Source organism: Hippopotamus amphibius, chromosome 15 (assembly GCF_030028045.1).
Source record: "Hippopotamus amphibius kiboko isolate mHipAmp2 chromosome 15, mHipAmp2.hap2, whole genome shotgun sequence".
Taxonomy (NCBI): domain Eukaryota; kingdom Metazoa; phylum Chordata; class Mammalia; order Artiodactyla; family Hippopotamidae; genus Hippopotamus; species Hippopotamus amphibius.
In genome coordinates, this window is record NC_080200.1 from 36,181,442 (window position 1) to 36,188,346 (window position 6,905).

At 39.3% G+C, this 6,905-nt stretch overlaps 1 pseudogene; it reads left to right on the forward strand.

The window, feature by feature from the left end:
* Positions 1 to 691: 691 nt before the first annotated feature.
* Positions 692 to 4,452, forward strand: LOC130836559 (52 kDa repressor of the inhibitor of the protein kinase-like; annotated as a pseudogene).
* Positions 4,453 to 6,905: the final 2,453 nt, after the last annotated feature.

Sequence of the window (6,905 nt, forward strand, 5' to 3'; positions counted from 1 at the left end):
AACACCGCTCAGGGCATAGCTGTTAAGAGCATGCTTTTCAAGCTCGGGCTCCTAGACTGCTGCCAGCCCTTATGCCTCTGAACTGGGTGACTTCTGATGTTGAAGTGTCTGAGCCTCAGTGCCATCATTTTATTTTAAAAGTGAGCATAATAATACTTGCTCATTCAGTTGTTATGAGGATAAAATAACATACAATGTGTAGCATGGTGTCTGGCAGCCAGTAAGTGCCCCCAAATAGGGTGACTATAAAAGTTATCATTCAAGAGGTGAACTTATTGTGTGGCTTCAATTTTCTTTTGTACTTTATATACAAGTACTCACTTTCATATCTAATATTGTACTCCAAATTTTCTTTTATTTTCGTATACAAAATTTTTATGGCCTTTTATGAAGAATTCATCTTCCATCCTGGAGGGGAGGACCCTGTAGAGAAAGAAAAACAAGAACTCACTGTGTAAGGATAGTGGTGAAAATTTCTTCCTTTGTGCAAATGTCAGAAAATCAAAGGAGGCTCTCCCCTCCTCCCAGCAATATTCATATACTATGTTTAACTTTTTAGGGTGCTTTCATATTTGCCATTTCTCTTGAACTCTACTGTTATGAATCAAATTGTGTCACCCCCAAATTCTTGTGTTGAAGTCCTAAACCCCAGTACCTCAGAATGTGATCTTATTTGGAAAAAGTTGTTGCAATGCCGAACTTCTGTGTGGCCCCCAACTGCATACAGAAGAGCATGCAGTTGGACCTGGCCTTCTTCAGGTTCCCTTGGGATCTGGCCAGATGCCAGAAGTGGGTGGAGAATTGTAGGAGAGCAGACTTAGAAGATAAAATACCTGATAAACTAAATAAACATTGATTGTGTGCCAAACTCTTTGAGACTTCTATGATCTGTAGAACTATACATTTTGCAGAGGCATTAGAAAACTAAAGAATGATTCGGCTATTTTATTTCTCAAAATTAATTGAAGCAGATACTTGTGAAGTTATTGGGAGAGTCCTTATAGGACAGTTCTTGGAGATAATGCAATACCAACAATATTTGATCTTACCATCCATTTGAATAATCCACATGGTAGACACAGAAAACAAATAAAAATTGAGTGAAGATGAAATCAGGACACTGAAACAGAAAAAAATTGATGAAACTTCTGAACAGGAGCCAAAACATAAGGAAATAAACAACAGCAATGCTCAGAACCCCAGTGCAGAAGAAGGGGGTGAAGAGCAGGATGAAGACATTTTACCTTTAACCTTTGAAGAGAAGGAAAACAAAGAATACTTAAAATCTTTATTTGAAATTTTGATTCTTTTGGGAAAACAGAACATACCTCCGGATGGACATGAAGCTGGTGAAATCCTAGAAGGTCTCTTTACTCCTGATAACATTCAAGCACTGCTAGAGTGCCGGATCAATTCTGGTGAAGAGGTTCTGAGAAAGCGCTTTGAGACAACAGCAGTTATCACATGGTTCTGTTCGAAAACACAGCAGAAACAGATGCTAGAGATCTGTGAGAGCTGCATTTGGGAGGAAACCCTCAGGGAAGTGAGAGACTCTCACTTCTTTTCCATCATCACTGACATGTGGTGGACATAGCAGGGAAAGAGCACTTGCCTGTGTTGGTGAGGTTTGTCGAGGAAGCTTGTAACCTGAGAGGGGACTCTGTGGGCTTCCTGCCTTATGAAGTTGATGCAGAAATTGTGTCTGTGAAATTTCACACCACGATAACTGAGAAGTGGGGATTAAACATGGAGTACTGTGGTGGCCAGGCTTACATTGTGTCCAGTGGATTTTGCTCTGAAATGAAAGTTGCTGCTTCTAGAGTTTTAGAGAAATATCCCCAAGCTATCTACACAGTCTGCTTTTCCTGTACCTTAAATATGTGGCTGGCAAAATCAGTGCCTGTTATGGGAGTCTCTTTTGCATTAGGAACAACTGAGGAAGTTTGTTCTATTTTTCATCGATCACCACAACTGCTTTTAGAGCTTGACGATGTAATTTCTGTCCTCTTTCAGAACAATGAAGAAAGGGGCAAAGAACTGAAGGAAATTTGCCATTCTCAGTAGACAGGAAGGCATGATGCTTTTGAAATTTAGTGGACCTCCTACAAAACTTGTTTTAGTTTAGATGATATAAATAGTGACACAAATGTTAGATGGAATAACTGTGTATCTGGCCAAGCATTTGTACTCTGTAGCCAGGTAACTGATTTTGATTTCATTGTTACCATTGTTGTTCTTAAAAAATGTCCTATCTTTTGCAAGAGCCTTTGGAAAAAATCTTCAGGGACAAACCTTGGATGTCTTCTTTGCAGCCAGTAGCTTGACTGCAGTGCTGGATTCACTAAATAAAGTGATGGAAAACACTGAAGTTTATCATGAATTTTAATTTGAGGAGGCCACAAATTTGGCAACCAAACTTGACATTCAGATGAAACTCCCAGGGAAACTTCACAGAGCTCACCACAGTAACCTGCAATCTCAGCTAACCTCTGAGAGTCACTATAAAGAAACTCTAAGTGTTCCAACAGTGGAATACATTATTCAGGGACTGAAAGGTATATTCTCAGAACAGCACCTCAAAGCTCTTAAATGCTTGTCTCTGATACACTCTGTCATGGGACAGCTTAAACTTAATACATCAGAGGAGCACCATGCTGACATGTACAGAAGTGACTTACCTAATCTTGACATGCTCTCTGCTGAGCTGCATTGTTGGAGAATCAAGTGGAAACACATAGGGAAAGATATACACCTTCCATCCACTATTTATGAAACCCTTCATCTGCCAGGCATCAAGTTTTTTCCTAATGTTTATGCATTGCTGAAGGTCCTGTGTATTCTTCCTGTGATGAAGGTTGAGAAGGAACACTATGAAAATGGGTGAAGAAACCATAAACAAGACAAGAAGACAACCCTCAGAATGGGAGAAAATATTTGCCAGTGAAGCAACTGACAAAGGATTAATCTCCAAAATACACAAGCAGCTCATGCAGCTTCATACCAAAAAAGCGAATAACCTAATCCGAAAATGGGCAGAAGACCTAAACAGACATTTCTCCAAAGACATGCAGGTGGCTAACAAACACATGAAAAGATGCTCAACATCACTAATCATTAGAGAAATGCAAGCCAAAGCCACAATGAGGTATCACCTCACACCAGTCAGAATGGACATCATCAAAAAATCTAGAAACAATAAATGCTGGAGAGGGTGTGGAGAAAAGGGAACTCTCCTGCGCTGTTGGTAGAAATGTAAATTGGTACGGCCACTATGGAGAACAGTATGGAGGTTCCTTAAAAAACTAAAAATGGAACGACCATATGACCCAGCAATCCCACTAATGTTCATATACCCAGAGAAAACCATAATCCAAAAAGAAACATGTACCACAATGTTCATTGCAGCACTGTTTACAATAGCCAGGACATAGAAGCAACCTAAATGCCCATCAACAGATGAATGGATAAAGAAGATGTGGCGCATATATACAATGGAATATTACTCAGCTGTAAAAAGGAATGAAACTGAGTTATTTGTAGTGAGGTGGGTGGACCTAGAGTCTGTCATACAGAGCAAAGTAAGCCAGAAAGAGAAAAACAAATATTGTATGCTAACTCATATATATGGAATCTAAAAAAAAAAAAAAAAAAAATGGTACTGATGTACCCTGTGACAGGGCAAGAATAGAGATGCAGATGTAGGGAACGGACTTGAGGACATGGGGTTGGGAGCGCAGGGGGCGAATGGGAAGCTGGGATGAAGTGAGAGAGAAGTATTGACATATATACAGTACCAAATATAAAATAGATAGCTAGTGGGAAGCTGCTGCATAACACAGGGAGATCAACTCGATGATGGGTGATGACTTAGAGGGCTGGGATGGGCGGGGGAGGGAGTTATGGAAGGGAGGGTATGTGGGAATATATGTATAAATACAGCTGATTCACTTTGTTGTACAACAAAAACTGGCACAACAGTGTAAAACAATTATATTCCAATAAAGAGCTTAGAAAAACAAAAACAAAAATAAAACAAAACAAAACAAAACAAAATTTCAGGTTAAGAATGAAGCTACAAACCTCATTTACATAAAAAGGTAAAATACTTACACTTATTATTTTTTAGAAGCTGTTTGCTTTCTTCAAGTTTTTGAAATGTAGCTTCTAATTGTTCTTATAATTTGCACACCTGAAATATGTTAATCCTTAAAGTAAGTATAATAAAGGCTAAAATAAAAACTGAAAAAAGAAAAGAAAGAAAATGGGCAAAAGCATCTGAAAGCATACCTGAGGAACACTTTGACAGACCAAAAGTCAAGTAGCTTGGCTTTGCTTAACATAAATTTTGATATAAAACACAATTTGGATTTAATGGTGGATGCACATATCAAAGTCTATACAAGTAAGTCAGAGCTTCCTACAGATAATTCAGAAACCATTGAAAATACCTAAGAGACTTATTTTAAAATAGGCTTTCTCTTATATTTGATATTTGAAAAAACTCTGTAAAAATTTTGAAAATATCTTGCAGAAAAGTTGTGAGGTGTACATAGGCCACTTAACCACTGAATATCTTGACCTGTAGGCCTCTCATCGAGTGTTAGCCACTGATAAACTGCCTGTTTAAATGCCCTGTTTGAATTCCCATGCTCTGGAGACCTTACTGTTCTTCCAGAAGATAGCACTGAAAGTACCATGTTACACTTCTGCGTGATCTCTGCTAACAGTGCTTTGGAATTGTTTTAATTTGGAATATGTCACTTTAGACATAACATTTATCACTGTGGATCCAATTGTCAGGTATTGAGTTATAAGTTCTTAGAAGAAATAAATTTTAAGGAGGCATGGGAGGAAGCCATACATTTTATAAAACGTTACAATGAAGCTCATGACTGACCTCTGAATAGCAGGAGTTTTAAGTATGCTGTTAAAAATCTGTAAGAGACAGTTAAGAAAATTATCAGACTGTGTGAGACATGTGTGAGCTCACCAAACAAGGATTTCAGTGTGGATTCTGTCTTTATCAAGTGAAGTTAAAGGAACACGTTATAGTTACAGTTGGAATGGAAGAGGCTGCCGCTGTCATTCCACACCTGGTTGTTGCTGTTCACATTCCTTTAGTGTGCCTACATCTTCACAAGCTTTTTGGCAGGTATCAATATATGTTGAACACATCTGTTTCATGGTCAAGACAGGATCAGAGGCCATGGATACTGACAACTGATTTGTCTATTTTCTTCTGTCTTCTTTCATGACTGTATCTACTGCCTTATCTTGATTTACATGCAAAACCTAGAGAACCTAGAAAAATGAGTGTTTTGTGGTTTGTCTAGGGATAACACAGAAAACATTGTTATTTTTGGTGAAGAAAATCAATTCTGTATAGTTTATTTCAACCTAAAAAAAATGTGAATTTTGTTTAAAGTTCAGGTACATTATTTTTGGTGGGGACAAAACAGATTCTTGTGGTAAATTCTCTTCAAAAATATTTAACACCTTCACTATTGAAGATAAATTCTTTTTTTTTTCCCCTTTGGTATATGGTTTACTACTTGGGGGAATAAAAAAAAAAAAACATTTTAGTGAGAAAAAAAGTCATTGCAGATATAATTAGTTTTTGATGGTTATACTGGAGTAGCCCCTGATCCAATATGACTGTGTCATTATGAGAAGAGGAAATTTGGACCCAGATGTGCACACAGGGAGAACATCACATGAACAGGAAGGCAGAAATCCGGATGATGCAGCAGAAGTCAAGGAATGCCAAAGATAGCCAGCCAGCCACCAGACGCTAGGAGACAGGCATAGAGTGGATTCTCCTTTGCACCGTCAGAGGAAGCATGGCCCTGTTGACTCCTTGATATTAGACTTCTAGCCTGCAGGATTATGAGATGATAAATTCCTATTGTTTAAGCCACTTAACTTGTGGTAGTTTCTTATGGCAGTTAGCAAACTAATATGCTTACAAAGATACCATGAGACAGACCACGTGGTGACTGTGAAACAGTCTAGGGACTGAAGGAATGACTTCAATAGCAGCTGAGGGCTGTGGTAGCTTGGGAAGGACCAGGCAGGCAGGGAGTTGCTGCCAGGTAGAAGTCAGGGGACCCAGGCTGGGTCCTCAGGCAGCACCTCTGCTTCCCTCACTGCTCAGGCCCAGCAAGGAGAGGAACAAGAAGTTAGATCAGAAGATGAGGCCTGAGCTAACCTCTAGGAAGCCCCAGAGCTTGGGTAGCCATTTCCCCATTGCTGAAGGTCCATCTTCCTGAGAGGAGGTCCTTCAGGACCATTAAAGGGCAGAGGGCTTTGTGCTCCTAGCTCAACCAGCCCCAAATAGTTTTTAGTTTGTAGAATTTTCCATCTAACACAGTTTCCCAGTGCACTGAATTCTCATAGTCAACCACCATTATCCCTGCTCTCTCTAACCCACAGGCCAGAACATATTATAATTAGACTTTTAAAGGCAGGAAGGGTAAGCTAACTCACAACCCCATGCCAAGAGCTATAGAACATGTGCCAGTGCCAGCTATTGTCTACCTCTCAGTTTTCCTCTTTATTTGTGAATTTATGACTGTTTAATGAATAATTGAATCAGCTGGAAGTCTGATATCAAGATCAGTGGGATTTGATTTTAATCGAAAAATAAATTCCTCTCAAATTTTTCAGCTGAAAAGCATCCAGATCTACCCCCTTGGGAGCTAATTTGGTGTCTTCATGGTGATGAGAATGGTAGCCCAGAGTGGCTCAGGAAACAGATCATCTCCTAGGCAACACAGAGCATGCTGGTGGATTTTATCTCAATATACGTTGTCAGATTGAGCTACACTCAGTGGAAGGGAGCACCTAGCAATTGGTCTGCTGTGAAAAGTGCAGAATTATTTTTTCTTGTTTTCTGTGGGCTTTTC